Source organism: Eschrichtius robustus, chromosome 3 (genome assembly GCF_028021215.1).
Source record: "Eschrichtius robustus isolate mEscRob2 chromosome 3, mEscRob2.pri, whole genome shotgun sequence".
NCBI lineage: Eukaryota > Metazoa > Chordata > Mammalia > Artiodactyla > Eschrichtiidae > Eschrichtius > Eschrichtius robustus.
This window is the reverse complement of record NC_090826.1, coordinates 106825128-106843214: the sequence shown is the minus strand read 5'-3', so window position 1 is coordinate 106843214 and position 18087 is coordinate 106825128. Positions and strand designations below refer to the sequence as shown.

The 18087-nt window shown below is 40.2% G+C and overlaps 1 pseudogene; it reads right to left on the bottom strand.

Moving 5' to 3' along the window:
* LOC137760637 (flavin-containing monooxygenase 5-like) overlaps positions 1-17644 on the bottom strand; it is a 41979-nt pseudogene extending 24335 nt beyond the window's left edge.
* Between the last annotated feature and the right edge of the window lie 443 nt (positions 17645-18087).

Here is an 18087-nt window from a genome sequence, read left to right as displayed (position 1 = left end):
ACAATCATCGACAGGAAGACACTGGAACTCACCAAAAAAGATACCCCACATCCAAAGACAAAGGAGAAGCCACAATGAGACGGTAGGAAGGGTGCAATCACAATAAAATCAAATCCCACAACTGCTGGGTAGGTGACTCACAAACTGGAGAACACTTATACCACAGAAGTCCACCCACTGGAGTGAAGGTTCCGAGCCCCACATCAGGCTTCCCAACCTGGGGATACAGCAATGGGAGGAGGAATTCCTAGAGAATCAAACTTTGAAGGATAGCAGAATTTGATTGCAGGACTTCGACAGGACTGGGGGAAACAGAGACTCCATTCTTGGAGGGCACACACAAGTAGTGTGTGCAATGGGATCCAGGGGAAGAAGCAGTGACCCCGTAGGAGACTGAACCAGACCTACCTGCTAGTGTGGAGGGTCTCCTGCAGAGGCGGGGGAGTGGCTGTGGCTCACCATGTGGACAAGGACACTGGCAGCAGAAGTTCTGGGAAGTACTCCTTGGTGTGAGCCCTCCCAGAGTCCCCACCAAAGAGCCGGGTAGGCTCCAGTGTTGGGTCGCCACAGGCCAAACAACCAACAGGGAGGGAACCCAGCCCCACCCATCAGCAGACAAGTAGATTAAAGTTTTACTGAGCTCTGCCCACCAGAGCAACACCCAGCTCTATCCACCACCAGTCCCTCCCATCAGGAAACTTTCACAAGCCTCTTAGATAGCCTCATCCACCAGAGGGCAGACAGCAGAAACAAGAAGAACTACAGTCCTGCAGCCTGTGGAACAAAAACCACATTCACAGAAAGATAGACAAAATGAAAAGGCGGAGGGCTATGTACCAGCTGAAGGAACAAGATAAAACCCCAGAAAAACAACTAAATGAAGTGGAGATAGGCACGCTTCCAGAAAAAGAATTGGGAATAATGATAGTGAAGATGATCCCGGACCTCGGAAAAAGAATGGAGGCAAAGATCTAGAAGATGCAAGAAATGTTTAACAAACACCTAGAAGAATTAAAGAACAAACAAACAGAGATGAACAATACAATAACTGAAATGAAAAATACACTAGAAGGAATCAATAGCAGAAAAACTGAGGCAGAGGAACGGATAAGTGACCTGGAAGACAGAATGGTGGAATTCACGGACATGGAACAGAATAAAGAAAAAACAATGAAAAGAAAAGAAGACAGCCTAAGAGACCTCTAGGAAATCATTAAACACAACAACATTCGCATTGTAGGGATTCCAGAAGGAGAAGAGAGAGAGAAAGGACCCGAGAAAATGTTTGAAGAGATTATAGTCGAAAACTTCCCTAACATGGGAAAGGAAATAGCCAACCAAGTCCAGGAAGGTCAGAGAGTCCCAGGAAGGATAAACCCAAGGAGAAACATGCCAAGACACATAGTAATCAAATTGACAAAAATTAGAGACAAAGAAAAATTATTGAAAGCAACAAGGGAAAAACAACAAATTACATACAAGGGAACTCCCATAAAGTTAGCTGATTTCTCAGCAGAAACTCTACAAGCCAGAAGGGAGTGGCATGATATATTTAAAGTGATGAAAGGGAAGAACCTACAACCAAGATTACTCTACCTGGTGAGGATCTCATTCAGATTCGACGGAGACAGCAAAAGCTTTACAGACAAACAAAAGCTACGAGAATTCAGCACCACCAAACCAGCTCTACGACAAATGCTAAAGGAACTTCTCTAAGTGGGAACCACAAGAGAAGAAAAGGACCTACAAAAACAAACCCATAACAATTAAGAACATGGTAATAGGAACATACATATCGATAATTACCTTAAACGTGAATGGATTAAACGCTCCAACCAAAAGACACAGGCTCACTGAATGGATACAAAAACAAGACCCATATATATGCTGTCTACAAAAGACCCACTTCAGACCTAGGGACACATACATACTGAAAGTGAAGGGATGGAAAGAGATGTTCCATGTAAATGGAAATCAAAAGACAGCTGGAGTAGCAATACTCATATCAGATAAAATAGACTTTGAAATAAAGAATGTTACAAGAGACAAGGAAGGACACTACATAATGATCAAGGAATCAATCCAAGAAGAAATTATAACAATTTAAAATATATATTCACTCAACATAGGAGCACCTCAACACATAAGGCAACTGCTAACAGTTATAAAAGAGGAAATCGACAGTAACACAATAACAGTGGGGGACTTTAACACCTCACTTACACTGATGGACAGATCATGCAAACAGAAAATTAATGAGGAAATACAAGGTTTAAATGACACAATAGACCAGATAGATTTAATTGATATTTATAGGACATTCCATCCAAAAGCAGCAGATTACACTTTCTTCTCAAGTGCACATGGAACATTCTCCATGGTAGATCACATCGTGGGTCACAAATCAAGCCTCAGTAAATTTAAGAAAATTGAAATCATATCAAGCATCTTTTCTGACCACAACATTATGAGATTAGAAATCAATTACAGGGAAAAAAACGTAAAAAACACAAACACATGGAGGGTAAACAAAACATTACTAAATAACCAAGAGATCACTGAAGAAATCAAAGAGGAAATCAAAAAATACCTAGAGACAAATTACAACGAAAACACGACAATCCAAAACCTATGGGATGCAACAAAAGCAGTTCTAAGAGGGAAGTTATAGCAATACAAGCCTACCTCAAGAAACAAGAAAAATCTCAAATATACAATCTAACCTTACACCTAAAGGAATTAGAGAAAGAAGAACAAACAAAACCCAAAGTTAGTACAAGGAATGAAATCATAAAGATCAGAGCAGAAATAAATGAAACAGAAACAAAGAAAACAATAGCAAAGATCAATAAAACTAAAAGCTGGTTCTCTGAGAAGATAAACAAAACTGATAAACCTTTAACCAGACTCATCAAGAAAAAGAGGGAGAGGACTCAAATCAATAAAATTAGAAACGAAAAAGGAGAATTTAAAACAGACACCACAGAAATACAAAGCATCCTAAGAGACTACTACAGGCAACTCTATGATAATAAAATGGACAACGTGGAAGAAATGGACGAATTCTTAGAAAGTTATAACCTTCCAAGACTGAACCAGGAAGAAATAGAAAATATGAACAGACCAATCACAAGTAATGAAATTAAAACTGTGATTAAAAACCTTCCAACAAACAAAAGTCCAGGACCAGATGGCTTCACAGGTGAATTCTATCAAATATTTAGAGAAGAGCTAATACCCATCCTTCTCAAACTCTTCCAAAAAATTGCAGAGGAAGGAACACTCCCAAACTCATTCTATGAGGCCACCATCACCCCGATACCAAAACCAGACAAAGATACTGCAAGAAAATAAAATTACAGACCAATATCACTGATGAATATAGGTGCAAAAATCCTCAACAAAATACTAGCAAACAGAATCCAACAACATAGTAAAAGGATCATACACCATGATCAAGTGGGATTTATCCCAGGGATGAAAAGATTCTTCAATATACGCAAATCAATCAATGTGATACACCATATTAACAAACTGAAGAAGAAAAACCATATGATCATCTCAATAGATGCAGAAAAAGCTTTTGGCAGAATTCAACACCCATTTATGATAAGAACTCCAGAAAGTGGGCATAGAGGGAACCTACCTCAACATAATAAAGGCCATATGCAACAAACCCACAGGAAACATCATTCTCAATGGTGAAAAACTGAAAGCATTTCCTCTAAGATCAGGAACAAGACAAGGATGTCCACTCTTGCCACTATTATTCATCATAGTTTTGGAAGTCCTAGCCATGATGATCAGAGAAGAAAAAGAAATAAAAAGAATACAAATTGGAAAAGAAGAAGTAAAACTGTCACTGTTTGCAGATGACATAATACTATACATAGAGAATCCTAAAGATGCCACCAGAAACCTACTAGAGCTCATCAATGAATTTGGTAAAGTTACAGGATATAAAATTAATGCACAGAAATCTCTTGCATTCCTATACACTAATGATGAAAAATCTGAAAGAGAAATTAAGGAAACACTCCCATTTACCACTGCAACAAAAAGAATAAAATACCTAGGAATAAACCTACCTAGGGAGACAAAAGACCTGTATGCAGAAAACTGTTAGACACTGACGAAAGAAATTAAAGATGGTACAAACAGGTGGAGAGATATATCGTATTCTTGGATTGGAAGAATCAATATTGTGAAAATGACTATACTACCCAAAGCAATCTACAGATTCAGTGCAATCCGTATCAAATTACCAATGGCATTTTTTACAGAACTAGAACAAAAAAATCTTAAAATTTGTATGGAGACACAGAAGACCCCAAATAGCCAAAGCAGTCTTCAGGGAAAAAAACGGAGCCGGAGGAATCAGACTCCCTGACTTCAGACTCTACTGTAAAGCTACAGTAATCTAATCAATATGGTACTGGCACAAAAACAGAAATATAGATCAATGGAACAAGATAGAAAGCCCAGAGATAAGCCCATGAACCTATGGTCAACTAATCTATGACAAAGGAGGCAAGGATATACAATGGAGAAAAGACAGTCTCTTCAGTAAGCAGTGCTGGGAAAACTCGACTGCTACATGTAAAAGAATGAAATTAGAACACTCCCTAACACCATACACAAAAATAACCTCAAAATGTACTGGAGACTTAAATGTAAGACTGGACACTATAAAACTCTTAGAGGAAAACATAGGAAGAACACTCTTTGACATAAATCACAGCAAGATCTTTTTTGATCCACCTCCTAGAGTAATGGAAATAAAAACAAAAATGAAAAATGGGACCTAATGAAACTTAAAAGCTTTTGCAAAGCAAAGGAAACTACAGACAAGATGAAAAAACAACCCTCAGAATGGGAGAAAATATTTGCAAACAAATCAGCGAACAAGGGATTAATCTCCAAAATATATAAACAAGTCATGCAGCTCAATATTAAAAAAACAAACAACCCAATCAAAAAATGGGCAGAAGACCTAAATAGACATTTCTCCAAAGAAGACATACAGATGGCCAAGAGGCCCATGAAAAGATGCTCAACATCATGAATTATTAGAGAAATGCAAATCAAAACTACAATAAGCTATCACCTCACTCCCGTTAGAATGGGCGTCATCAGAAAATCTACAAACAACAAATGCTGGAGAGGGTGTGGAGAAAAGGGAACCCTCTTGCACTGCTGGTGGGAGTGTAAATTGATACAGCCACAACGGAGAACAGTATGGAGGTTCCTAAAAAACTAAAAATAGAGTTACCATATGACCCAGCAATCCCACTACTGGGCGTATACCCAGAGAAAACCATAATTCAAAAAGACACATGCACCCCAATGTTTATTGCAGAACTATTTACAATAGCCAGGTCACGGAAGCAACCTAAATGCCCATCGACAGACGAATGGATAAAGAAGATGTGGTACATATATACAATGGACTATTAGCCATAAAAAGGAAAGAATTGGGTCTTCTGTAGAGACATGGATGGATCTAGAGACTGTCATACAGAGTGAAGTAAGTCAGAAAGAGAAAAACAAATATCGTATGTTAACACATATGTGTGGAATCTAGAAAAATGGTACAGATGAACCGGTTTGCAGAGCAGAAATAGAGACACAGATGTAGAGAACAAATGTATGGACACCAAGGGAGGAAAGTGGTGGGGGGTTGGGGAGGGTGGGGTGATGAACTGAGAGACTGGGACTGACATATATACACTAATATGTATAAAATGGATAACTAATAAGAAACTGCTGTATAAAAAAATAAATAAAATAAAATTCAAAAAAATAATCTGGGCATGGGGTATATGGGAACTCTGTACTAACTTCCTAATAATTTTGTAAATCTAACACAGTTCTAAAATTCAAAGTTTATTTAAACATGTTGTTTGTACATAGCAGTTTTTTTTAAAAAAAGTACATTAATGAGTGGTAGGGTCCTTTTGAAACCAAGATGTTTGAGGGGGCAGGGGTAGACACATTCCTAACTATTAAATTTGACTTCATTCATTCATTCAGTAGATATTTCTAAAGTCCCTCTGTGATAAAAACACTATATTAGTGCTAAAAAATACAACTCTGTCCCTGTTTTCCAAGGGTTCAAAGTTTAGTACAAGGAGTAGAACCATGCTTTTCACAGCAGGTCTGTTGGGATCACTGAGCTAAATGAATCACAGATCTTACGTCTGTGACAATAATCATATATTTGCATTCTTTTTCAAGTAACTAAGACAACAAAATGTTATTGTGTGTCAATAAAAACCTTCAAGCCCTTCTAAACACCTGATTGGACCCTACATAGGGTTCATCACTGTCAACTCACTGCTTTATAAAAGAGAGTGAGGGCAGAGAAGTACTGGGTCCATGAGTGGAAAAAGAAGCTTCTGCTCCTGCACTTTAGTATTTCCTACCATAAGTGAATAATCTGCCCTCTAGAGATGTACCTTGATTGTATTTCCTGCCTAAGCACATGACTCGCATTGAGTAGGAAGTTCGTACGAGAAAAGAGAGAACCGGGGATGTAGGGTAGTGTAATTGGAACTGAAGGGAATGGAGACAATAGTAAGGGCAGAAGAAAGGAGCAAAATGACTCCCCTTCAGTGGGAGGAGTGAGAACAGTGTGGAGCTTCTGTTGCTTTGACAGACTCTCAGAATCCTGAGGGACAGAAGCTGTCTTAGGACTGTTGTTCACAGCATTGTCTTCACACTGGACTCATCTGGGGAACTCTAAAATACTAATGCCTGGTCCTTACTCCCAGAGACCCTGTTTTAATTGCTCCTTGTCTAATGTGTAGACAAGGTTGAGATCTGCTGGTAAGAGGTGGTGTGCTGGCCCCGGAAAGCTCAGGGCACCAGAGTTTATCCCATCCACCTCAGAAGTCCTTTCTCCATACATCCTTAGCTAAACTGCAGAGTGCCTGAGGGCAGTGGCAGGAGGTTATATAACTCTGTATCTCCACACCATCTAACAAAGTCTGAGCTTCAGAAATGTTTGTTCAATGAACTGTTATCGATTTTGTTTTAAACACGCAATGTCATCCTCATTTATCACCTGGGAAAGCTGGGGTAAAAGCTGAAGGGCAAAGGTTTCCATGTTGGCTGCGCATTAGAAATAACTAGTGGAGAGCTTTATTGACACCCCAGGCCAATAAAACCAGAATCTGGATGGACTGATATCAGTATTTGTTAAAGTTTGTTAAAGTTCCCCAGGTGATTGTTCAGTGTTGCAGCCAAAGCTAACAGCCACTGCTCTACAGTTACCCTCTTTTAAATATTTTTGTATCCATTCAGTTGTGTTTTTGATGGTGGTGGGGGGGGTTGATATATTTAAAATTAAAAACACCTATTCATCTAAGGGTGTTTATTACTTAATTTTATATTTTATATAAAAATGTATTAAATATTATTACTTAATTTTATATTTTATATAAAAATGTATTAAATATGCCTCATTTTACATTATATCACACATACACTTTAGAACTTTACTACGTGAAAGTAAACTGCAGCCTCTAGCCGCGTGGGCTTCAGTAGTTGTGGCTCTCGGGCTCTAGAGCGCAGGCTCAATAGTTGTGGCGCACGGGCTCAGTTGCTCTTCGGCATGTGGGATATTCCCGGGATCGAACCTGTGTGCCCTGCACTGGCAGGCGGATTCTTAACCACTGTACCACCAGTGAAGTCCCTCCATTCTTTTCAAAGAAATATAAAGCAACAAAGTACACACAGCAGCCATCGCCAATGTGGAGGGGCTGTTCAGCTCCACCTCCTTTCAGCCAACACACCGCCCACTCAGCAGCACCCATTACTCTCACAGAGGGGATAAAACGTGGGCCAAACCTGCTCTGGGCAGAAAAAATTAACCTTATGACCTCTCTATTTTTCACCTGCAGTGGCCCGCACTCTCAGCTACTCTCAGGGGAGATCCTAGGGGTCGGAATCTCCATCACCCGCCTTTCTCATTTACTTTTAACTTCCTGGTGTTGTCTTATAGTGACAAACTCCTACTGGTGAAGGGAAACTGTCACCAACAACCCCGAAGCAAGTCTTGCTCCAAAAGCTTAAGTGGAGAACATCTATCTTTCAGGAGATCTGTTAAAACACATCCCGGCCCCTCATCCACCTCTCCAACCCAACCCCCAACCCCACAAATCGGATCTTTGGTTCTGTGCTACGGGAAGAAATTTACTTTAAAATACCCATGCACTGAGCTGTGTGCTGGGGTACAGTGAGGAGTGAGGGGATTAAGTTTCCTACTTAGAAGAGCTTATAGTTTAGTAGAGAAGACTGATACACAAACAAATAATTTCAAAAAAATAAAAATACTGTAAAAAAGCGCTTTTCTCACAGTTACCGGTGTGATTACAAACACAAAACATCCGGGCTTCCCTGGTGGCGCAGTGGTTGAGAATCTGCCCGCTAATGCAGGGGACATGGGTTCGAGCCCTGGTCTGGGAAGATCCCACAAGCCGCGGAGCAACTAGGCCCGTGAGCCACAACTACTGAGCCTGCGCATCTGGAGCCTGTGCTCCACAACAAGAGAGGCCACGACAGTGAGAGGCCTGTGCACCGCGACGAAGAGTGGCCCCCGCTTGCCGCAACTAGAGAAAGCCCTCGCACAGAAACGAAGACCCAACACAGTCAAAAAATTTAAAAAAAATAAATTAACTAATTAAAAAAAACCACACACACACAAAATATCCACTTTTAAAATGTAACAGATTCTTCAAATACAAAATCATGCACGAAATACCAATGTAATGGATATAAGATTTCACACATTGGGTCAGAATCAGGGCTCACTCAACCCAGGAGTCTGTTTTGACAGGTGTAAGGGGTTCTGGGAGAGGTACGTTGTGGCTGATGCTATGCATCTTTGCGCCCCTTATGTTAGGGACAAAGTAAAGGGACAAATTAGGTACTTAAATAGTTAACCCCACTAGGGGATTGTAAGTAAAGAAAAAAGTATGGGTGACCCCTGTAAGTTAATGATCATTCAAGAAAGCAGGTTTGCTTAACCACAAAACCAAGCAGGCCTGTTTAGCAACAAAGCCCATGCAGCAGAAGCATAAGACAAAACATTTCCCAAAACAATAAAACAATGGTGGTATGAGACCCACATCCTGCCCAGTGAGCTCAGTAAGTTAACGACCCCTAGGACATGCTCTCTGCACACTTAAAAAACAATAATTTATGGAAAGGTGACATTTCAAAGTGAAAGACCCTCATTGTACTGAGACCTGAAATAAGTTTTCCATAGCGCCATGACAGTCATAGCTTGACCATGTAGGGACAAGAAAACTCCCCCGCCCAGCCTGGAGGAGGAGCTGAGATGCAAGCGTGACGTCTACTAAAGAATGAGGAACAAGGTGGTCTTTTCCCCCTCCCCACTTTTCCTTTGATTATAAAACTGTAGCCTACTAAATTCTCAGGGCATGGCACCCTCTGGCCTGCCCGCTTATAAGCTTTACAAGCATCCTATTCTAATAAATCACTTCTTATCGATCACTTTGCCTCTCACTGAATTCTTTCCGCATTGAGACATAAAGGACTGGAGCTCCTTGGAGCCCCGCAAAACGCCACCTATCGGTTTCACTTTTACTAATGCCTGAGTCAACTTTCCTGAAGGTGATTTGTTGCCAATAATGCCAGCCCTGGGTGTTTTTTTAAAATTAATTAATTAATTAATTAATTTATTTATTTATTTTTGGCTGCATTGGGTCTTTGTTGCTGCGTGAGGGCTTTCTCTAGTTGTGGCGAGCAGGGGCTACTCTTCGTTGTGGTGCGGGCTTCTCATTGTGGTGGCTTCTCTTTGTGGCGGAGCATGGGCTCTAGGCACGCAGGCTTCAGTAGTTGGGGCACGTGGGCTCAGTAGTTGTGGCTCATGGGTTCTAGAGCACAGGCTCAGTAGTTGTGGTGCATGGGCTTAGTTGCTCTGCGGCATGTGGGATCTTCCCGGACCAGGACTTGAACCCGTGTCCCCTGCATTGGCAGGCAGATTCTTTTTTTTTTTTTTTTTTTTTAATTAATTAATTAATTAATTTGTTTTTGGCTGTGTTGGGTTTTCGTTTCTGTGCGAGAGCTTTCTCTAGTTGGTGGTGAGCGGGGGCCACTCTTCATCGCGGTGCGCGGGCCTCTCACTATCACGGCCTCTCTTGTTGCGGAGCACAGGCTCCAGACGCGCAGGCTCAGCAATTGTGGCTCACGGGCCTAGTCGCTCCGCGGCATGTGGGATCATCCCAGACCAGGGCTCGAACCCGCGTCCCCTGCATTGGCAGGCAGACTCTCAACCACTGTGCCACCAGGGAAGCCCCGGCAGGCAGATTCTTAACCACCATGCCACCAGGGAAGTCCCCAGCCCTGGGTTTGACTTACTGACTTCACCGCAGAAGTATCCTTCCCAGACCAATGGTTATTTCTCAAGGGTTTACCTTGTAATGGTGCAAAAGGCAGAATAGGAAGGGACACAGGAATTCCTCTCAGCAACCCCATGGAGAAAGTACTATCAAGCACTTCTTCTGCAAGTAAGTGAAAAGGCAGGGCGGTACACCTGGCAGTCTGGCTTCAGGCCTTGGCTTCAAACACTATATATACTGCTCCTGTATGAGGATATTTTTACGTCTTATTTAGCCACAAGTCCTTTGTCCGTTTCTCATCTCTCTATTGCATCCTTATCCTTTGCTTAACTCCTGCCTTTACAGTTTACACTGTAGCTGAACTGCTTTTAGCTGAGCATAGCTTTCCTTATTTCAACTACTTTAAAATATGTTTAAAAATAGATCTTTGGTTTTGGAAATTATTTGGCTCCATCAGGAAGACTCCTGCTCAAAATATGGTCTGAATTATATGAACACACACACACATGCACACACACAGTGGGGAACACAGGACATCAACACACCCTAATGGGAGAATAAAGGGAAAGAAGCTTAAGGATGGAGTTATATATATTTCTCAGTAACTAAAGTGTTTTTGTTTTTTGATGTGGTTCTGTCTTTTTGATATGGTTCTTATTATCAAAATGTCATTAATCTCTCAATAGTCATCTTAAGACAAGCTAATCAAAAAGTTCTTATTTTTCTTTAAAAAAAAAAGCTACTATTTACTTTTGTTCTGGATTCTCTTCTCACTTTGCTCCAGAAATCCCTTATTTAACTAGTGTTGTCACCATCAAATACCATGAAATAGAATGTCTTTTGTCACCAAATATCTTTTCTTCTGTCTAATGCTACTTTCTCTTAGAAAGAAAAAGCAGGTTTCTTTTTTTTCCAGTTGCCTAAACGCATCTCCCTTGAGATTTCAAAAATATTAACCTCTTGTCTTATCCCTCCCCAAGATTTATGGCAGCAGAAGGGCCACTGAATACTAAAGAACAAGAAGTTCTCATATAATCATCCTGTTTCTATTAGGCCATGGTTTATTGGGTGTTGGAGAAGTAAGTGACTTCCTTTGAGTTAATCAGTTGCTGGACCACAAAAAGCCAATCTGAGTCTGAGGAAGATGATTGCAAGTCACCCAGAGATCCCAGAATTTGAGCTGGATGTAGCACCTGGATGGAATTTGGAGTTGTCTCCCTTGGGGTGGGGATGAGTATAATAGGAGAAGGATGAACACAGAATTCTAGTGGCTAGAAGGGTGTCAGACACTGCTAACTCTTCATTAAAATCTGTTTTCCTCCTATTACAGCATTATAGGACTGTAGCTGGGATGGGGCTGCCCAAATAGCAACAGTATTTCCCAGTTTCCCTTGCAGCTGCACGTGGCCATATGACTAAGTTCTCACTAAGTTCTGCCTAACGCATTTAAAAGGCAATGGTTTTCCCTGGACTTCTGCTCACTCTTCTTTCCTGTAGCCTAGAATAGTGATAACCAGAGAGATGTTTGGGAACTATGTATTAAAGTAGGTCCACTATCAGATTGGGGCCTTAAATGACTGGATCTTCTAATCTGGATCTATTAATCTTGGACTCTTACATGAGAGATAAGTAAATTGCTATTTTGTTTGTGCTATTGAATTTTTAATTTTGCTGTGTAGACAACCCTAATTAATATTAGTATCAATATTCTTTGGGCCTGTAACTTTTTCGTCTTTTTTTTTTTTTTTTTAATTATTATTTATTTATTTTTGGCTGTGTTGGGTCTTCGTTTCTGTGCGAGGGCTTCCTCTAGTTGCAGCAAGCGGGAGCCACTCTTCATCGCGGTGCGCGGGCCTCTCACTATCGTGGCCTCTCGCTGCGGAGCACAGGCTCCAGACGCGCAGGCTCAGTAGTTGTGGCACACGGGCTTAGTTTGCTCCGCGGCATGTGGGATCCTCCCAGACCAGGGCTCGAACCCGTGTCCCCTGCATTAGCAGGCAGACTCTCAGCCACTGCGCCACCCGGGAAGCCCCGGGCCTGTAACTTTTTAACGACTGATATCTTCATAAAAGTTTTCAGTTATAAATGTGAACTTATACTATAATAGTACTTTTAAAAATAAAATTCTGAAAAGAGTGCTTTAATGCAACCATTTTACCTATTGGAAGTTTAACTTATAAATTAATTTGTAAATTGGATAATTCTGAATGTACTACAGATGTCTAGTTATAGGAAAACTGATGAGTACTTTTTTAAACTGAATATTAATCTCTCTCTACTGAATCAGTTTTACAATTTCAGAACAATACAAGAATTACTTTGAAAACTTAATTTTTTTAAATGTAATTTTATTTTAATGCTCTACTACTTTATGTTTTGTAATTAATTACTTTTAAACTTGGCAAAATGTTTTGTGTTGTTGTTAAATTACTTGTAAAAAGTTTTAAACATTGACTCAAATTTTCTCTAACTGCAAATTTGCAAGTGAGTATATACAGGCTCAACTTTGACTAATTTTTTCTACAAACAAAAGGTAGTCAGATGACATGGTGCTGGGGGGAGGACCACAGGGTCCTGCTCCATTTCATTTGCGCCTCCTGTGCATTCAGTGCTGCATGCCTTGCTCTAAGGCAGCGGTCCCCAACCTTTATGGCACCAGGGACTGGTTTCCTGGAAGACAATTTTTCCACGGACTGGGGTGGGGGTGGTTGGCGGGGGGGATGATTTCGGGATGATTTGAGCGCATTATATTTATTGTGCACTTTATTTCTATTATTATTACATTGTAAGATATAATGAAATAATTATACAACTCACCCTAATGCAGAATCAGTGGGAGCCCTGAGCTTGTTTTCCTGCAACTAGATGGTCCCATATCGGGGTGATGGGAGACAGTGACACCCAAAGTGGGTTGCCTATGTCCAGTCTACTCTGTAATCTCGTTTTGGTTGCTGTCACTGCAGAAAACCCTGCTTCACAAAGACAGGATGTTGGAAATGGAAGCAGGCTTTTCAGTGCTTTTGTGGCAATCTCAGGACATTCCGCCTTGACTTTAATCCAGAACATACGGAGATTTGAAGTTGTCTCTAACATATTTTTAAGGCCACCGTCATTTGCGATCTCAAGCAGTTGATCCTCTTCTAGCACGGACAAAGTCGATTCACCTGGCTTATTCACAAATGGGTCGTGTCCATTCCTTCCCAGTTCTGGGGTCTTTTGTGGTTGGGAAGTAATGCTTAAACTCTTTTGAAAGCTGAGATAGGTGATCATGCACCAGCTGGGAGAAAGAAGGCCCTGGCTCAGTGTCTTTCAAAATCTCTGCTAATGTTTGAAACATGTCAAAAATCCCAATGTTCACTCGTCACCCCCATAATTCCAGTTTGGCTTTGAATGCAGCCACTTTATCTGCCAACTTGAACATAGTTGTCATTCTCCCCTGAAGTGACAGATTGAGTTCGTTGAGCAGGTTGAATATGTCACACAAGGAAGCAAGTTTTGCAGCCCATTCTGTGTCACTGAAATGTGCTGCCAGTGGTGACTGTTTTTCTAAAAGAAATCTCTGGAGCGACTCTTGTAACTCAGAAACCCTGGCCAGTGATCTACCTTTAGAAAGCCATCTCACTTCTGTGTATCAGAGAAGACGTGTGTGCTCTGCGTCCATCTCCTCACAGAGCTGCGCCAACAGACGTGAGTTAAGGGCATGTACTTAACGTGGTTGATAATTTTAATCACATCCTGCAAAACGTTAAATTCAGGTGACATTTTTTGGCTAGTCGGCATTTCTCTATGGATGACACAGTGCGTAGACTCACATTCAGAAGCAACCTCTTTGACCCAAGTAGTGAAACCAGAAAGTGGTCCAGTCACGGCAGCCACTCTGTCCGTGCATATTCTGACACAAAATGACCAATTCAGTTTTCCTGATATGTGATCATTCAAAGACTTGACTAGTTCTGCAGCTGTGGTGTTGTTTGGCAACAAAAGTGCCCATAACTTATCCTCATGCCCATCCTCCTGAAAAATATATCACACAAAAACAAGCAATTGTTACCTTGTTGTCAACATCAGTAGACTCGTCAACCTGGATTGTGTACCATGGTGACTCATTTGTCCTCTCTAAAAATTGTGCCCCAATATCCTCTGCTATTTCATCAGTTCATCTAGTTATGGTGCCAGCCGAAAGAGGAACATGTGCTACCCTTTGAACTGCAGCCTATCCTAAAGGTTCACGACAAATGTCCTTAGCAGCAGGCAGGATCAACTCCTCACCAACAGTAAAGGGCTTCTTAGCTTTAGCAATGCGGTTAGCCACTAAGAATGATGCTCTCAGTGCAGACACATTTGATGAAGTGGTGGCCTTCAATAATTGCTTCTATTCTTCCTGTTCATGTTTTTTTTCTTTTGAAAAACTCTAAAGGCTTGTCTTTTAATGCAGGGTGCTTGGTCTCCATGTGGTGAAGCAGTTTTGAAGCTTTCATGGTTTCGTTGGATAGCCAGTCGCCACATAATTATACAAAACCGGCTTGGAGAATGTGAATCACCTGTTGCAATGAAACCATAATTTAAGTAGGACTCGGTATTTTCTTTTAAATGCAGCTTTCTTTTTGTTGGCAGTCTTAGAGTTTTCTGCTGTCTCATCAATGGGTCTTTCCCCCTTTTCAAAGACGCTCTCCAGCAACGTTTGTTTTTTACTCATTTTGGCTAGGGTTAGCTTGTGGGCTTACCAAAACTGTGACTGAGACAAGTGCGCAGTGCAGGAAAGAGGCGCAAATGGAAGTGGTAAATAAAATGATGGGTGGGCCACATGTGGACTAAAATAAGTGTCGGGTTCTGACTTGAAGCCTGCCACCAGATGCAGCTGTACAATTGAAGTACATCAACTCACTTGCCACTATAAAGCCTGCCACCAGATGCAGGTTAATTGTCACTTGCCCCTCACTGATAGGGTTTTGATATGAGTGTGCAAGCAATTGATTTATTATGGTCTCTGTGCAGTCAGACCTCTCTGCTAATGATAATCTGTATTTGCAGCCACTCCCAAGTGCTAGCATCACCTCCTCAGCCCCACCTCAGATCATCAGGCATTAGATTCTCATAAGGAGCACGCAACCTACATCCCTCACACGTGTAGTTCACAGTAGGGTTCGCACTCCTATGAGAACCTAATGCTGCCACTGATCTGACAGGAGGCGGAACTCAGGTGGTAATGAGAGTGATGGGGAGCAGCTGTAAATACAGATGAAGCTTCACTCGCTCACCCACCCTCACCTCCTGCTGTGCAGCCCGGTTCCTAACAAGCCACAGACCAGTATCGGTCCCTGGCCCGGGGGTTGGGGACCCCTGCTCTAAGGTACAAAAACAAGCAATGGAAGACCCTGCCCTTTGTGATTTTCAAAGATGATTGGAAATACAGAAAATAAACCCATTAAAAAGATTTAAAGATACTTAAAAATACCATAAAAAACAAGAGGAAAATCTCCAATGAAGAAATGACTGGGTTCTAAAAAGTTAACCAATTTTAATCAATTACTGAAAATCAAAATACGTATTCCCATAGGAACAATGTCATTTTCCATGGTTAATGCACTGGAAATGTAAAAACCAATTGAAGCACAAAAGAAAATCAGTTAAAATTCTGGATCAGTAAGAATGGAAGTCTTGTGGTAATGGCTCATTCACATTGAGAAGAACAGCACTCATATCTGATGAGTTTCTGGGGGCTCTTGTCCTCCCATTCACTCTTCAGGCACAGGGTCCTTCTTGTGGCCTGCACATCAGAGACAGTTGACACTTGGCCTAGGGTGGGGACAGTGGAGATCATGAGAAGGAGATGATTCTAGGTATGGTTCAGAGGTAGAATGACTGTAATGAAGGATGGGGAGCAGAGGTGTCCTATAAAGAGTTTTCTTGTGCACTTTACCAGCCAATATCCACCTCCAGAGGTAAGCATTGTTTTTATTTCTATCACCATAGATTCCTTTGTTTTTGTTTTTTATTACTGAGATATAATTGACATGTAACATATTAGTTTCAGGTGTATAATGCTTGTATATATGAATACGCTGTTCATATATTGTGAGATGACCACCACAATAAGTCTAGTTAACATTTGATGACTTTATTTGTTCTCAAACTTCATATAAATAGAATTATATAGTATGTACTCTCTGTGCTTGGAATCACTATACAATGTAGTATTTTTAAGATTTATCCAAGTAGTTACATGATCAGTAGGGTGCTCTTTTTAATTGTATGAATATATAATTTGTTTATCCATCCTCCTATTGATGAACATTTGGGTTATTTCCACTTTTTGGTGTTATGAAGAAGGTGTTTTATTCTTGAACAAGTCTTTTTTTGGACATCTGCTCTCATTTTTCTTTTGTGCCTAAGAATAGAATTGCTGGGTCATAGGGTAGGTATATGTTTAACTTTAGTTGAAACTGCCAGAGGTTGTGCCATTTTATAAAATCACCAGTTATATATATAAATTCCTGTAGCTCCATAGCCTCTCAACACTTGGTACTGTTAGCCATTCTTGTAAGTGTGTGGTATTATCTCATGGTGTTTTTAATTTGAATTTCCCTGATGACTAATGATGTTGAACCTCTTTCTATTTAATTTCTTGGCCATTTGTGTATCTTTTTTTGCAAAGTGTTTGTGAAAATGTTTTGCCTGTTTTTTAAAAGCTGAGTGGTTTTATTATTGAGTTGTAAGAGTTCTTGTACAGTCTGGTTACAAATCCTTTGCAAATATATGTATTTCAAATATTTTCTCCCAGTCTGTGACTTAAGTGTTCACTTTCTTAATGGTGTTTTCTGATGAGCAGAAGTTTTAAATTTGGATGAAATCTACTTTATCATTTTTCCTTTATGGTTAATACCTTTTGCTCTTATTTAAGAAATCTTTGCCTACCCCGAGCTCATATAGTCTCCTGTGTTTCTCGCTAGAAGATTTATATTTTAGATTTCACATGTAGATCTGCAATCCATTTAAAATTAATTTTTTGTGAATGGTATGAGTGTAAGAGTCAAGGTTTATTTTTTTTCCTATCTGGATGCTGTGTTCTTCCAACACCATTTATTCTAAGACCTTTCTTTCCCCTAGAATTGCATTGGTGTCTTTTTCATTGGTCAAGTAACAATATATGTGTGAGCCTATATCTGGACTGTATTCTGTTCCACTAATCTATTTGTTTATCCTTATGCCTATACCACAGTGTATTAATTACTTACCTTGAGAGTAAAATTTGAAAATTGGTAGTATAAATCCTCCATCTTTATGCTTATTTTAAAGATGATTTTGACTATTCTAGGTTTTTTTGCAGTTGCACTTAAATTTTAAAATTATCCTATCAATTTATACCAAAAAAGCCTGCTGGGGTTTTGATTAGGATTGCGTTGAATGTATAGACCAACTGGGAAGAAGTGACATTGTAACAATTAAATCTTCCTCTGTGAAATAGGCTCTTTCTTCTTTTATTAGGTCTTCTTTGATTTCGCCTATCTTACAATTTTCACTGTAGAACCTTATGCATTTTATTTAGTCCTGTGTACTTTATTATTTTTTAAATCCTATTGTAAATGGTATTATTTTTACATTTTCATATTTCAATTGTTTGCTGCAAGTATAAAGAAATACAGTTGATATTTGTATATTGACTTTGTGTCGCATGGCCTTGATAAATTCACCTATTACTTCTAGTAGTTTGTACATTCCT